Source organism: Molossus molossus, unplaced genomic scaffold (genome assembly GCF_014108415.1).
Source record: "Molossus molossus isolate mMolMol1 unplaced genomic scaffold, mMolMol1.p scaffold_m16_p_17, whole genome shotgun sequence".
Taxonomy (NCBI): domain Eukaryota; kingdom Metazoa; phylum Chordata; class Mammalia; order Chiroptera; family Molossidae; genus Molossus; species Molossus molossus.
Window position 1 is genome coordinate 63,409,326 of NW_023425352.1, and position 12,763 is coordinate 63,422,088.

Genomic DNA, 12,763 nt, shown 5'->3' on the forward strand with positions numbered 1-12,763 from the left:
CCACCAGCAGTGTACTAGAGTCCCCTTTTCTCCACACCCTCGCCAACACTTGTTGTTTGATGATTTGTTGATAGAAGCTATTCTGACAGGTGTGAGATGATACCTTATTGTTATTTTAATTTGCATCTCTCTGATGATTAGTGATGTTGAACATTTCTTCATATGTCTCTTAGCCATTTGTATGTTCTGTTTGGAGAGGTGTCTATTCAGCTCTTCTGCCCATTTTTTAACTGGGTTCTTTGTCTTCCTTTTGTTGAGTTGTATGAGCACTCTATTTATATTGGAAATTAACCCCTTATCTGATGTATCATTAGCAATTATGCTCTCCCACAGAGTGGGTTGCTTTCCATTTTGGTGGTTGTTTCTATTGCTGTATAGAAGCATTTGAGTTTGATGTAGTCCCATGTGTTCATTTTCTCCTTTGTTTCTGTTGCCTTAAGTGATGTATCAGTAAAAATTCTGCTGCGTATGATGTCTGAAATTTTGTTCCTTACATTTTCTTCTAGGACTTTTATGGATTCATGAGTCACATTTTAGTCTTTTATCCCTTTTGAGTTTATTCTTGGGTATGGTGTAAGTTGATGGGCTACTTTCAGTTTTTTGCATGTGCTGTCTTATTTTGTCAACACCATTTATTAAAGCAGTTTTCTTTACTCCACTGTATGCTCTTGCACCCTTTGTCAAATATTGATTGAGTATATTGTCTTGTGTCTATTTTTTTTCATTGACCTATCTGCCTATTCTTGTGCCAGTACCAGGCTGTTTTGATTACAGTGGCTTTGGAGTATAACCTGAAATGTGGTAATGTGATACCCTCCAACTTTGTTCTTCTTTTTCAAGATTGGTGTGACTATTTGGGATCTTTTTTGGTTCCATATGAAATTTTGAAGTATTTTGATGGGGACTGCATTGAATCTATACATTGCTTTGGGTAGTATGGACATTTTAATGATGTTAATTCTTCCAATCTATGAACAAGGTATGTGCTTCCACTTTTTTATATATTCCTCTATTTCTTTTTTCAATGACCTATAGTTTTCTATGAATAGGTCCTTTACTTCTTTGGTTAAATTTATTTCTAGGTATCTTAATTTTTTGCTCCAATGATAAATAGGATTGTTTTTTTAGTTTCTCTTTCTGTGAGTTCATAATTGGTGTATAAGAATGCCATCGATTTCTTGATGTTAATTTTGTATCCTGCTAATTGCCAAATTCATTTAATTTTCGTACATTTTTGATGGAGTCTTTGGGGTTTTCTACGTATAGTATCATGTCATCTGCATATAATGACAGTTTTACTTCCTCCTTTTCAATTTATATCCCTTTTATTTTTTTTCTTCTGTCTGATTGCCATGGCTAAGACTTCCAGTACTATGTGAAATAGGAGTGGCAAAAGTGGGCATCCTTGTCCTGTTCCTGTTCTTCAGGAAATGCTTTTTTTTTTTTTTGCCCATTGAGTATGATGTTGGCTGTAGTTCTTTCATATATGGCCTTTATTATGTTGAGATATGATTACTCTATTCCCACTTGGTCATGGTGAATAATTTTTTTCATGTATTGCTGGATTCGATTTGCTAGTATTTTGTTCAGCATTTTGTCATCTTTGTTCATCAGGGATATTGGCCTGTAGTTTTTCTTTTTCTTTTTTTTATTTTTTCCCTAGTGTCTTTTTCTGGTTTTGGAATTAGAATTATGCTGGCCTCATAAAGCAAGTTTGGATGTCTTTCTTCTTGAATTTTTTAAAATAGTTCTTTGAATGTTCATTAAAGTTCCCCCGTGAAGCCATTTTTGGCCTGGGCTTTCGTTTGCTAGGAGAGTCTTGATTACAGCTTCAATTTCTTTTGTTGTTATTGGTCTATTCAATTTTTCTATCCCTTCCCAGTTCAATTTTGGGGAACTATGGGTTTGTAGAAATTTGTCCATTTTGCTTAGATTGTCAAATTTGTTGGCGTATAATTGTTCATATTATTTGTTAAGGATCCTTTCTTTTTTGGTGGTGTCAGTTATTATTTCTCCTCTTTTATTTCTGATTTTGTGTATTTGGGATATCACTCTTTGTTTCTTGGTGAGTCTAGCTAAGGGTCCATCAATCTTGTTTATCTTTTTAAAGAACCAGCTCTTTGTTTCATTGATCCTTTGTATTATTTTTTTGGTCTCTATGTTATTTATTTGTTCTCTGGTCTTTACTATTTTCTTCCTTCTACTTGCTCTGGGTCTTTTTCTTTGTTTGTTTATTTGCTTTCTAGTTCTTTAAGTTGTGAGGTTTGATAGACTATTAGAAATTTTTCTTGTTTCCTGAGGTAGGCCTGTAGTGCTATGCACTTCCTTCTCAGAACTGCTTTTTCTGCATTCCATAGATTTTGTGTTGTTTGTTTATTTTCATTGTTTTCCAGGAAGTTTTTAATTTCTTCCTTGGTCTCCATGGTAACCTATTCATTGTTCAATAACATGCTATTTAGCCTCCATATTTTCAAAAATCTTTTAATGTTCTTATTGCAATTGATTTCTAGTTTCATCCCATTGTGATCTGAGAAGATGCTTGATATGATTTCAATCTTCTTGAACCTGTGGAGACTTAGTTTGTGCCCTAACATGTGGTCTATCTTTGAGAATGTCCCATGTGCACTTAAGAAGAATGTGAATTCTGCAGTTTTGGGATGTTATTCTGTGTAGATATCTATCGAATCCATTTGATCTAGCACTTCATTTAGAGTCTCTGTTTCCTTGTTAATATTTTGTCTAGATGATCTATCCAGTGATATCAGTGGGGTGTTGAAGTCACCTGGTATGATTGTATTTCTGTTGATTTCTCTTTTAATGTTCTCCAGAAGATTTTTAATATATGTTGGTGCTCCTATATTGGGTGCATATATGTTTACCAAGGTTATAGCTTCCTATTGGCTAAATCCTTTCAATATTATGTAGTCACTTTCTTTGTCTCTAGTTATGGTCTTTATTTTGAAACCTACTTTATCAGATTTAAGTATTGCTAAACCAGCTTTTTTTTCTTTCCGTTTGCTTGGAAGAATTTTTTCCATCCCTTTACTTTCAACCCATGTGAGTCTTTTGTTGTGAGGTGGGTCTCTTCCATACAACATATATGTGAGTCATGCTTTCTTATCCAATCAGCTACTCTGTGCCTTTTAATTGGAGCATTCAGTCCATTTACATTTAAGGTAATTATTGATATGTACTTATTTATTGCCATTTTTGTTTAGTGTGGTTCTATTTTTCTTCCTATTCCTTCTACTAATTACAGCTGTTCTTTTTGCATAACTTGCAGTGCTTGTTTGGTGTTAATATATTCCCTTAGCCTTTTTTTTTTTTTTTGGTCTGGGAAGCTCTTTATTTGACCTTCTATTTTGAATGATAGCCTTGCTGGGTAGAGTAGTCTTGGGTTCAGATCCTTGTTTTTTATGACCTTGATTACTTCATGCCACTCCCTTCTGGCCTATAGTGTTTCTGTTGAGAAGTCAGCTGAGAGCCTTTAGAGGTTTTCTTTGTAGGTAACCTGTTGCTTATGTCTTGCTGCCTTTAGGATTCTCTCTTTGTCGTTAATTTATGGCATTTTAATTACTATTTGACTTGGTGTGAGCCTATTTGGGTTCTTCTTATTTGGGGCTCTCTGTGATTCTTGAACTTGAATGCCTTCTTCCTTCACCATGTTAAGAGTGGTTTTTGTCACTATTTTTTCAAATGTATTCTCTAACCCTTGCCCATTTTCTTCCTCTTTGTGGACTCCTATGATGCGAATCATTATGTTTCCAGTTGTCCCACAGTTCTCTTAAGCTTTCTGCCTGTTTTTTAATTGTTTTTTTCATTTTGCTTTTTTGATTGGTTGGTTGTTTTCTACCCTGTCTTCTAATTCATTGATCTAGTACTCAGCTTCCTCTACTCTGCTGCTTAGTCCTTCCAATGTGCTCTTTATTTCTGCTATGTTATTCTTCATTTCCACTTAGTTGGATTTCAATGTTTCTATATCTTTACTCATGATCCTGATGTCCTTACTCATGCTGTTGAGCTTCCTGAAGATCATGGCTCTGAACTCTACCTCTGATAATTTGCTTCACTGCATTTCATTTATATCATCTTCAATAATGTTCTCTTGTTCTTTTATTTGGGATTTGTTTCTTTGTTTCACCATTTTGGCTATCTCTGTGGGTTTTGGAGCCTGCCAAATTTTCCCTGTGGATGTTGGTGTTCTGCTGTTTGTGGCTCCCTTTATTGGGTTTGGAAAGGCCTGGGCAGGCCCACGTTAATCACCACTGTCAAGTCTTACTTTCATGGGTAGATTTGTAAGCCAAGAAAAGGTTCAGTTATTTTCTAGCTTTTTCCTGGAGGGTAGTAGTCTCAGTTACTCAGGGCCTTGGAATATAGCCCTGGTGTTCTGCATAAAAGGATTTCCAGAGGTTGGGATAGATGCTGGTTGTTAATGAGCCTCAATTTTCTTTTTTTTTTTTTTTTTTTTTGCCTTACCTGGGAAAGGCTGAATCTTTGAGTGGGTGGGGGCTGCTGCTTTTTCCCACAGCTCTGGGAAGAAGCACACTGGCCACCGTCCACTGTGGCCACAACTCAACAACAACTCTGAGTGCCCTCCAAATCTTGGTTGTCCTCACAGAGTTTTAGCCCAGGCTACCCTTTCTCTGTGGTAGCCCCCAGGTGAGTGGCTGTGGCTATTTTAGCACTCTGTCCTGGCTCTCTGCTCTGTGGAATAGGCTTGGTCTTTATTTCCCAAGGGCTCTGCTCACAGCTAAAGCTACTGCTGTCCATGGGCTCCCAGCCTGCCACCCTCTCATGCTTCCACAGATCTTACCAGTGTCCCTGGTTATATGGTCCTGTCCTGAAGCTTTTCTGTTGCTTTTTTCTGAGGATTTGTCTTTATTTTTGTTGTAATTCCCATTTGGTCATGGGAGATCATTTGTGTAGGTTCCATTCACTCCACCTCCATTTTCACGTCCTCCAAGCCTATCTTGTGTGCAGCCTGGGTTGCACAGGCCTCTCTGGTGCCCCCGACCCTGCAGGTCCCATAGGTAACTGGATTGCACAGTCCCTTGGGACCCCTCTCTATGCCTATGTTATGGGCTGCTGGGACACACAGACCTCTCTGGTGCTTCGGCACCCTGCAGGTCCAGTGAGTGTCTAGATGGCACAGTCCCTGCTAGGTAGCACAGGCCTCTCTGGTGCCCCCACACCCTGCAGGTCCCATGTGCAGGCAGCTGGATCTCACCAGTCTCTCTGGGGCTCTGGCTTCCTACTGCTTTTGTTAGCTGCTGGATTGCATAGGCTTCTGTGGAGCCCCAGGTCCCTCTGCTGGTGGCTGCCCCTTGGGGCTCAATTCCTGCTTAGCTTTTGCTGTAGTTTTTGGGGATGGGTCTCAGCTGCTTATCTGTGCTTCTGTTGCCTGAGGATGAATTTCTTCTCCCCAGCCTCTGTTGCTGAGTGTATATCTTGACTTTGATAGAGTTGCAACTATGGGGGATGGTGTTGGGCTCCCGGCTGTTCGTGGCTTCCACAACTGGCACCTTGAGAGCTCCACTATTGTGCACTGGTGTGTTGACACAGAATGTCCACTGGTCCAATGGTGCCAGTTGCACTGTTGGATTCAGGTTGCTGAGCTGTAGCCACTCCCACTGCTTCCTCCCAGGGAAGACTTTGGATCTTCCAAAATGGCGGGATCCCCCATTGTGCAAGAGTGGCTTACCGAGGTAGCCGAATGCTCCCGTCCACAGCACAGGAACCTTCTGGTCCTCATCTCTGCACTGTTAGGGTTTGATTGTCTACCTTCATGCCCACTCATACTCTCTCACACACTAGCTCACTCTCTCATACACTCACCTTTTCTCAGGTCCTGCCCGCCACCATCTTCCTTTGTGCATTTTTTTCTGGGTCATGTTTTCTTATCCAATCAGCTACCCTATGTCTTTTGATTGGAGCATTTAAGCCATTTATATTTAAGGTAGTTATTCAGATAGTTATTAGTTGTCATTTTAATTTTATGCCTGTGTTCTTCTCTCTCTGTGTTTCTTCTTCTTACAACAGTCCCTTCAGCATTTCTTGCAGTGCTGGTTTGGTGGTGGTAAATTCCTTTAGCTTTTTTTTAATCTGTGAAGCTCTTTATTTCTCCTTCAATTTTGAATGCTAACCTTCCTGGATAGAGTAGTCTTGGATTCAGACTTCTGCCTTGCATTACTTTGTGCACTTCATGCTACTCCCTTCCGGCCTGCATCGTTTTTATTGAGAAATCAGCTGACAGTCTAATGGGAGCTCCCTTGTAGGTCACTTTCTGTCTTTTTCTTGCTTCCTTTAAGATTATTTCTTTGTCTTTAACATTTTCCATTTTTACTATGTGTCTAGCTGTGTCTTTGGGGGTTCATCTTGCTTGGGGCTCTCTGTGTTTCCTGGACTTGTGTCACTTTTTTCTTCACCAGTTTAGGAAAGTTTTCTGTCATTATTTCTTCAAACAGGTTCTCTATTCCTTTCTCTGATTCTTCTCCTTCTGGTATCCCTATAATGCGAACATTGTTACATTTTGTATTGTCCCACAGCTCCCTTAAACTTTTCTCCTGCTTTTCAAATTTTTTTTCCCATTTGCTGCTCTATTTGAGTGTTTTTCTCTACCTTGTCTTCTATGTCACTGAATCAGTCTTCAGCTTCTTCTACCCTACTATTAAACCCTTCAAAGGTATTTTTCATAACAGCTATGTCATTCCTTATTTTGTCTTTATTTTTATGCATAGCTTCTACCTCTTTATGCAGAGCTTCTACTACTTTTTAAAGATGAAGTAGTTCCCAGTGAGTTCTTCATAATTCTTATTAAGTTGCTTGTAGTTCTCACCAAATTGTTTAAGCACCCTTAAAATCATTGCTTTGAATTCTTTATCTGATATTCTGCTCTCTTCCACTTACTATAGTTCCTTTTCTGGTGATTGCTCTTTTTCTTTCTGTTGGGTGTTGTTTCTTTGTCTCCCAATTTTAGCAGTCTGGTAGCTCTAGACCCACTGAGGGATGTTTGGATGTGTATGCTGGTCACTGTATATTAAATAGAGCTACTGTGCCTCCCAGACTGTTTTGTTGTGTATCGCCTTTTGCCTGCTGTGGATCCTGGAGGACTGACTACTGGGGTCTGGTATTAGTGTGTCCTGGTAAGTGCTGCTGTTGGATCATGTGGGCCCCTCTGGAGCTGTGATCCTAGCTGGTCGCTGGTGCCACCTGTAGCTGAATAGCTCAGGCCTTGTTGGAGCCATGTTCCCTGACTGTACCAAGGGCAGCTGGATTGCACAGCGCCTTTGGAGACCCAACTCCACACCTATCTTGTGGGCTGCTGGGTTGCACAAGCCTCTCTGGTGCCCCAGCTTTTAGCAGGTCCTGAGGGCAGCTGAATCGCACAGTCCCTTTGGATACCCGGCTCTATGCCTATCTTGTGGGCAGCTGGGTCACACAGACCTCTCTGGTGCCTCAGCACCCCGCACGTCTGGTGAGTAACTGCATAACAGTCCCTTTGGAGACCCAGCTCTACTCCTATCTTGTGGGCTGCTGGTTTGCACTGTCCTCTGGTGCCCTCGTACCCTGCAGGTCCTGTGAGTAACTTGATTGCACAGTCCCTTTGAAGACCCAGCTCTATGACTATCTTGTGGACTGCTTGGTCACAGAGGCCTCTCTGATGCCCCTGCACCCTGCACATCCCAAGGGTGGGCAGTTGGATCACACCAGTTCCTCCTGGGATCCAGCTTTCTACTGCTCTTGTGGGCTGCTGGGTCACACAGGCCTCTGTGGAGCTCCAGGTCCTGCCGCTAGCAGCTGAGGAGTGCTGCTGCCCTGTGGGGCTCAACTCCTGCTCAGCCTTTGCTGTAGTTTTTGGGGATAGGTGTCAGCTGCTGGTCTGTTACCTGGGGATGGATGTCTGCCCCCCTGCCTCTGTTGCTGGGGATATATCTCGACTCTGATCAGGCTTCTACTGTGGGGGATGGTGCTGGGCTCCTGGCCTTCTGCAGCTTCCACAACCGGCACCTTGGCATCTCCACTACTATACACTGGTCTGTGTTGACACAGAGTGTCCACTGGTCTGAGGGTGCCAGGTGCACTGGTGGGTTCAGGTTGCTGGACCCTAGCTGCTCCCACTGCCTCCTCCCAGGGAAGATCCAGGATCTTCCAAAATGGTGGGACCTCTCTGCGGAGCAGGAAGAAGTGCCCTGGAGAGCCGCTAATGGTGGTAGCCAGCTGCTCCCATCCACAGCACATAAACCTTTTGCTCCATGACTTTGCACTACATGAGTTTGGTCATCCACCTTCACATCCACTCACACTCTCTCACACACTAGTTCACTCTCTCACACACTCACCATCCCTCCAGTCCTGCCCACCACCATCTTTTTGAAACTTATATCATTTTATCAACCATTGTCAACCCAATAAATTCAACTAAAAATATAAAATAAATAAATAATAAAAGAATAAACAGTGTTTTACGTATTACAACTGTAAACCTACTTTTGCCCCCTTTTGTGTTACAGTTCTGGAGGTCAGAATTCTGCAGTGGGTTGGTAGAACTGTGTTACTTCTGAGGATCAATGGGAGAATCTGATTCTTGCTTCCCAGCCTCGAGCGGTTGCCCATGTTGCTCAGCTCCTGGCTGTGCATCAACCTAAGCCTGTGTTTTTTTTATTCATATTTCTTTTGATTCTGCCTTTCTCTTTTCCTTATGAGCATTGGACTTGTTTGAATAATCCAGGATTCTCCTCCCAAAATCCTTAATCACAACTGTGAAATCCCTTTTTGCTATGTAAAGTAACGTATTCATCAGTTATAGGATACTTGAAAGATATCCTTGGAGGCACATTTTTGTCTACCACAACCAATTATAGATTATTCACAAGAAGCCCACTTTAAGCATAAAGATACAAACAGGTTGGAAATAAATGCCATTCAAACACTAAATATGACAAAACTTGTGACGCTACATTAATATAAAAAAATGTTGACTTCAGATTACTAGTATTACCAGAGATAGAGGAGTCATACATACAATAAAAGTGTCATTCATCAAGAAGATATAGAAATCTTACATGTTTATAAAACTAAGCCTCCAAATAGTTGAAACAAAAATTGGTGGAAATAAAAAATATATATACACAATAATATTGAAAATGCAACACCACTCTCTTTGAAATTGATAGAGCAAGTGTTTAAAAAGCATTAACTACTTAACACTCTAAGTCACTTTAACTCCTTTTAACTTAAAGAACACTTCACTCAACAACAAAGATACAGATTCTTTTTCACTTATCTAGATCTTAGTCTGGACTTTAAAACAATTTGCAATAAATGTCAAACAACTGGAAATCATAGCAGAATATATTCTATATTGCAAACAGCCCTATCTTAAAAACAAAATCCAATAAGATATTTTGAAAAACTTCAAATCTCTGGATATTTACAAACTTAAAAATAAACCATTGGTCAAAGAATAAATCATAAGAGGAGTTTAAGAATACTAAAGTTATAGTTAAAATATAATGTATCCATCATTGAAGGATAGAACTAAGTCAGTGCTCAAGGAGCTTTACTGCTTTAAATACAATAAAAAGCAGAAATGTGTAAATTCAATGATTTATTCTACCACCTTAAGAAGGTAGTAAAAGAACAATAAATAAATAAAAATTAAAAAACAAGAGAATCAATATGGTAGAAAAGAAACACAGTAGAGAAAATGAACATAAAGAATGTTTAAAACTGTTAAGCCTACAGCAAGACAGATAAAGGAAGATAAAATGTAAAATACAATATTAGAAATAAAAGATATTACAGTTTCTTGTGAATAAAAAGTATAATAAATGAGTATTATGAACAATTTTAGGCTAGTAAATTTAAAACATGAAAGGTACAGAATCTTTTAAAACAACTTATCAAAACTGGCACAATTAGAACTAGGAAAGGAATAGCTCTGTATCTATTAAAGATATTGAATTGGTAATTAAAATAGCTTCCACACACAAAAATTCCCTTCAGGGCCAGGTAGTCTCACTAGTGCATTGTGTTAAACAGTAATGAAGAAATAATGACCACCTTACATACAACTTATTTCAGAAAACAGAGGAGGAAGTGCACTTGCCATCTCATTTTATAAGTCCAGTGAAACAATGATACCAAATACAGCCAAGAACATTCCAGGGAATTAAAATTATAGACATGTAACCCCCATGACCATAGATTTTTTTTAAATTAAACAAAATATTAGGACATAAATTTAATAATACACAAAAAGGATACAAAATATATCATCAAGTAGGGTTTATCTCAGATTTACAATTGTTATTGGAAATTTTTCAGTGTAGTTAACCACATTAACAAGTTAAAAAATCATATGTAATCTAGCTAGAGGCAGAAAAAACATTTGAGAAGAATCAACACCTTTTCAAAATAAAATATATCAGGAGACTAGGAACTAAGCTGAAAATTTTTCAGTCTGAAGCAGAGTGTTTATGTAAAGCTTACAGCTAAAACCATACTTAATGGCAAAATACAGACTTTCCTTGTAATATTAATAGCCAGAAAAAAATGTTCACCAGGACCACTTCTGTGCCAGAAGTTTCAGCTAGTTCAATACAACAGGAGAATTAAACAGCAGGAATCAAGATTAAGAAGGAAGAAGTTAAAGTGTTTTTATTTGCAAATGATATGATAGTGTGTATAGAAAATGCCAATAAATCTAAAAAAAGGTGGGACTAGTAAAATAAATAATAGTGTTTAGCAACATTACTAGGTATAATGTTCATATATAAAAACTCAATTGTATGTCCATGTATTAGGAATAAACAATTTATAACAAGAAATTTAAAACTAATATTTTAAAACAGTAGATACTTAGAAATACATGTAATAAAAGAGTTTGAGAATTCTACTTAATTTTTTTAAATTATTTTTATTAATTTGTTTTTGTTACAAATGTTTCTTCATTTTCCCCCATTGACACCCTCCTCCCCATCCCCCCACCCCATCCCTAGCTTTGTTATCTATGTCCATTGGTTATGCATACATGCATATAAGTTCTGTGCTTTATCTCCACCCCCAAATACCCCTTCTTCTGATATTGGTCAGTCTGTACCCTACCTCTGTGTCTCTGAGTCAATTTTGTTCATCAGCTTGTTTAGTTCATTATATTGCACAAATAAGTGAGATCATGTGATATTTGTCTTTCTCTGCTTTGCTTGTTTTGCTTAGTATAATACTCTTAGGTCCTTCCATGTCATCTCAAAGAATAAGAGATCTTTTTTTCTTACAGCTGTGTAGTATTCTATTGTGTACATATACCACAACTTTTTTATCCAGTCATCTACTGATGGACACTTGGGGTTTTTTCAGAACTTACCTATTGTAAATAGTGCTGCTATAAAGATAGGGGAACATATATTTTTCTGATTGGTGTTTCAGGCTTTTTAGGGTATATTCCTAGAAGTGGGATCACTGGGTCAAATGGCAGTCAAATTTTTAACTTTTTGAGGTAACACCATAGCGTTTTCCATTGTGGCAGCACCAGGCTGCATTTCCACCAGCAGTGTACTAGAGTACCCTTTTCTCCACACCCTCACCAACATTTGTTGTTTGATAATTTGTTGATGGCAGCCATTCTGGCATGTGTAAGGTGATACCTCATCACTGTTTTAATTCGCATCTCTCTGATGACTAGTGATGTTCAGCATTTCTTCATATGTCTCTTGGCCATTTGTATGTCCTGTTTGGAGAAGTGTCTATTTAGTTCCTCTGCCCATTTTTTAATTGGGTTCTTTGTCTCCCTTGTTGAGTTGTATGAGTACTCTATATCTTTTGCAAATTAATCCCTTATCTGATGCATCATTGGCAATTATTGTCTCCCATATAGTGGATTCCCTTTCCATTTTGATAATTCATTCTTTTGCTGTGCAGAAGCTTTTGAGATTGATGTGTTCATTTTTTTTGTTGTTGTTTCTCTTGCTTTAGGTGTTGTATCCATGAAAATTCTGCTGCGTATGAATGTTTGAAATTTTGTTGCCTACATTGTCTTCTAGGATTTTTATGGATTCATGAGTCACATTCAAGTCTTTTATTCATTTTGAGTTTATTCTTGTGTATGGTGTAACTTGGTGGTCTAGTTTCATTTTTTGCATGTAACTGTCCAATTTTCCAACACCATTTATTGAAGAGACTGTCTTGACTCCACTGTATGCCCTTGCCACCTTTGTCAAATATTAATTGAGCATATTGTCTTGGGTCAATTTCCAGGTTCTCTGTTCTGTCCCATTGATGTATCTGTCTGATCTTATGCCAGTACCAGGCTGTTTTGATTACAGTAGTTCTGAAGTATAACCTGATAAGTGGTAATGTTAGCCCTCCTACTTTGTTTGTCTTTTTCAAGATTGCTGTGACTATTCAGGGTTTTTTTGTTGTTGTTGTTCCATATAAACGTTTGGAGTGTTTGTTCTAGTTCTATGAAGTATGTCATTGGTATTTTGATGGGGATTGTATTGAATCTATAGATTGCTTTGGGTAGTACGGACATTTTTATTATGTTAATTCTTCCAATCCATCAGCAAGGTATGTGCTTCCACTTTTTTATATCTTCCTCTATTTTTTTTTCAATAACCTGTAGTTTTCTGTGAAGAAGTCCTTTACTTCTTTGGTTAAGTTTATTTCTAGGTATCTTAATTTTTTTGCTGCGATGGTAAATAGGATTGTTTTTTTAGTTTCTCTCTGTGAGTTTATTTTTAGCATATAAGAATGCTATTGATTT